The 3,954-nt window shown below is 36.0% G+C and overlaps 1 protein-coding gene across 1 annotated transcript in view; it reads right to left on the bottom strand.

Annotated features, from left to right (window-relative positions):
- Positions 1-3,954, bottom strand: part of UBE3C (ubiquitin protein ligase E3C) — a 64,171-nt gene that overhangs the window by 38,570 nt on the left and 21,647 nt on the right. The window lies entirely within an intron of this gene.

Raw genomic sequence — 3,954 nt, 5'->3', positions numbered from 1 at the left:
TTTTTTACAGACCACATGGATAAATTAAAATTTGCCAGATGGCAAAACGAAAGGAGGCACACAATTAAGGAAAAAGTAAAATATTCAGTAAACACTTAAGAACATTTGAAAAGCTTCTAAGCAACAATTCATTTCAAGACAGGAAAACAAAATCCCTAGCACACCCACACACAAATACTGCATAGTGTCACACGCCACTGGGTCCTAGCTTACTGGCTGCTTTTTTATTGCTGCCTTCTCTAAAGCACAGCCTTCTCTCATGCACCCAAGTCTCTTCTTCAGGCTCTCACTTGCCATGCACCCATCCAAGGGTGGGTGCACCCACAAAGGATTGTGAGTCTGGCACAGAACAGGGACACAAAGAAGAAGAAATGAAAGACAAGGAAGAAAGTCACAAGGAAGAAAGTCTGCAATGCATTTTTGCTGATATATCATCCCCTTTGTTACAAGAATTGCACACTTTAAATCCTCGTAATATATGCAATATTATAAAATTGCATTTTATAATATTTTTAAATTAAAATTGCAATTATATAATTGGAAGCCTCACAACACAGAAGTTGTATGATGATGAACACTACTGAACTTGAGTCAAATTTTAAACTACTGGAGCTGAAGTTAGTTAAACATATGCTTTAACTGTAAAATTAACCTCTATTGCAAGTACACAGATTTTTTTTTTCTTCTTTTTTTTAAATTAACCTGAATTTGATCTGTGGGAATTTTATTTTCTTCTAGATTCACATTATTTGGACAACTGGGTAGAAGTCACGCATTGTGTAAGAAAGGGTTTATTATATCAAGATAATTTAGGAAAATAAGGATATATATTTTAACATTTAAATATCTGAATGATAGCTCAGATGTCTTGGTTGCTTACATGAGAAATCTCTTTACTGACCTTCAGTTTTCAGCCTCTTATGGAAAGAAAAAGCAATTTGGCAGAGTGCCATGAAGTCTCAGAGGGCTTCCAAGTAAAAACTTGTTAATTTGACAATCATCCCTGGAAATTATCTAATAGGCTTAGCAGAAATGAACAAACATTATGGACACTGAACCCGTAATAATGTATTTCATTTTTTCATTCTAGCAACATTCAGCAATAATTAAGGGAAAAAAGGACAAACCTTAAGAGCTTATTATAATAACCTTTGTCTGAGTTTTACCCATTTTTATTCCATACTGGCGGTCCAGGCAGCCAAGTGTAGCAGCTGCCACATTTTATGGCCCAATTCCAGAAACACTGCATGTATTCAACTTTTGTGATTCCCTTTCCTGAAAATCAGGTTAAATACACCATGTACAGTTGGTAGAAGATACTATCATACAGCTCCTTTTGTCAGTATAAAATACTTGTTAAATATGAAATGAAGAATTCATCAATTCTAATGCTCTCACAGTTACCAGAAAATAAATACATAACTAGAAACTAAACATGTAAGACTGAATTCATCAGTCTGTTAAAAAGAAGTATTACAGATTGCTGCAGGTACGTCAGAAAGAACCACCCCCTTCCTTCCTGCTCTAAACACAGAATTTTGCTTTCAAAGTCAAAGGAAATAATTTTAGGAAAACGAACAATAAAAATGCAAGGATGCCCCTGAGGAGTCAGATCTTTGCAAAGGCTGGAGAAATCAGCTGTGCTTAAAAAAAATAAATAGAAGTAAATTTTAAATAGCTTCAATATTTTTGACTTCAAAATGAGAAAACCTGGAAAAAAACCCTAAAATTTTTACAATTTAAAGGGTATGAATACATGGAATTTAAATAGGTCAAAATCTACTTACTCCACTGACTTCGGTCAGATAAGAAATAAACGTGCATGTGCTACACATCAGCATTTCCAAATAAAACTACATGAGATTGACACAACATAAAGTAACAATGGAAGAGAAATTGCAGAAAATTAGAGATGATTTAATGGGAAATATTGGTGATGAGTGGATGGTTGGATTGGATGATCTTAAAGGTCTTTTCCAACCTTGGTGATCCTATGATTATACAGTTTACAGAACCTGAAGATAAAGTATCTTTAGTCTGCAAAGTCTGTAGATGAGTTAAAGTTCATATAAAGCTTGACTGTCCACACAGACTCAAAACCACACATGACCACTTGAGATGAAAAAGATCAGAAAACATTTCTCTTCAACACTCTCAGGAATTCATTTTCAATAATCTGTACTACTCAAAAAACAAATGAAGCAGCTAAAACTTAAATTCTGATTTTTTACCCCCTCCCATCTCCTTGTACTGAATTTTCTTGAGAAATCTTACTATATATTACCAATTCTCTATTATGAGATCATTGAATGTGGTTTTATATAATGGATTCACTAATAGATTTTTCTCATAAGCTTTAATACTCAGATTTATCACTACAGTTTGGGAGAATAACCATTTTTCAACCAACAGAAACGATGAGCTCCTCTCAAGCAGCAAAATGAAGACTGTCAGCTCAGGTTATGACAGAGTTAATTCACTCCCCGACTTTCTGTGAAATATCTGTTTTACACGCGCTAAATTAAATTATCCGCTCCCCAAAGTACCAACATAATGGCCATTTACTTAGAACCTTGTTTCTCTCTGTAGGCATCTAATTGTTCACAAAGGCCACGTGATTTATGTCTACTTGCCAGAAAGGTATTTTTGGGCACCTCTGGTTTAAAAAAAAGCATCAAATTCCTCCTGCGCAATGGGACAGATTAAATGACCCATTAAGCTTAATTTAGCTGAGGCACCACTACAAGTTAATTAGTTAAAGGCAAGATTTTCAGTCTAGGCCATAAATTGGGCCCAGTTTCCCACTGAGACCATTTAAGTTAATGAAGAGAATACAACAGGACGAGAGGAGCTCATGCATCTGATAAAGGTCACTGTAGCCGGGCAGGGGGCTGGCACTGCACAGCTGCAAGGTGGCACAGGGAAGGGAAAGCAGCAAAGCAGTCTTGCCATGCACTGCATCACTCTGTAAGCTGCTTTATGCTTCTGTCTCTTTGTACTGGACAAAAAAAAAAAAACAAAAAAAACAGAAGATGAAGTGTTAAAATGTAAAAGCTTCATATACAGAAAAAAACACAAGAACGTTCCCTAATGAAGTGCTGTAATAGCCTTACATACAGCTCCAGCATCTTCATTCAGCACATACATGGTACAGACTGCTCCTATTACACCCTAAGTCAGTTTTCCAATTAATTCTCACCCACAGGGTAAGATTAGCAGTGTTGTGTAAATACAACAGTGTCAACATACAGAGCAGTTCAATCAAGCCAGCAATTACCACCAACCAGACCTGATAACCACTGATGTACCAATGGCTGTTTGGTATTAAACTGTACTGATAACCTTTATGGTATTCATTTAATGTATTAATTAAATTAATAAATTATCTCCCTAAATATTTTACAGAATTGGAATTTGTCAGTGAAGTACAGCTTTAATGAGCAAAAGTCTTGCAAATCTCTTCATAATGGTAACGAGGGCTATATTGACTCGTGGGGTTTTTTGTGTTGTGGGTTCCTTTTTAATTGGATTTGCTCACATCTTTCCAGAACACAGTAAGAATTTCATGTACCTAATACAACTAATACAATCCTGGACCATTTAAGCAAAAGAAAAAAACAAAACAAAACAAAACACACAGTAGGTGTTCACGGATAAACTTGAACGTGCAGAATATTAAGGGTGAGGAGGAAAATAAAGTACTGAAAGTGCAACTCAAAATCCACCACTGTCTCAGAGTATCAGAATGGAACTTGAAAGGCTTGCTCCTTCTGGTCTGAAGTAGACACTTTGGGCTACTGTTATATCCAAATGCAAAGAAACTACAAAGCTCATGCAGCGACAGTAACGCTCCTAGCAGAGCAGATCACCATCACCACATCACATCACCAAGGTGTACTGAGGGGCCACAAGCAGAAAAAGCAATCAGCTTTAATGGTAAAACTGATTTTTTTT

The sequence above is a fragment of the Meleagris gallopavo genome, chromosome 6 (assembly GCF_000146605.3).
Source record: "Meleagris gallopavo isolate NT-WF06-2002-E0010 breed Aviagen turkey brand Nicholas breeding stock chromosome 6, Turkey_5.1, whole genome shotgun sequence".
In the NCBI taxonomy this organism is placed as follows: Eukaryota; Metazoa; Chordata; class Aves; order Galliformes; family Phasianidae; genus Meleagris; species Meleagris gallopavo.
This window is presented reverse-complemented; position numbering and strand designations above follow the sequence as displayed.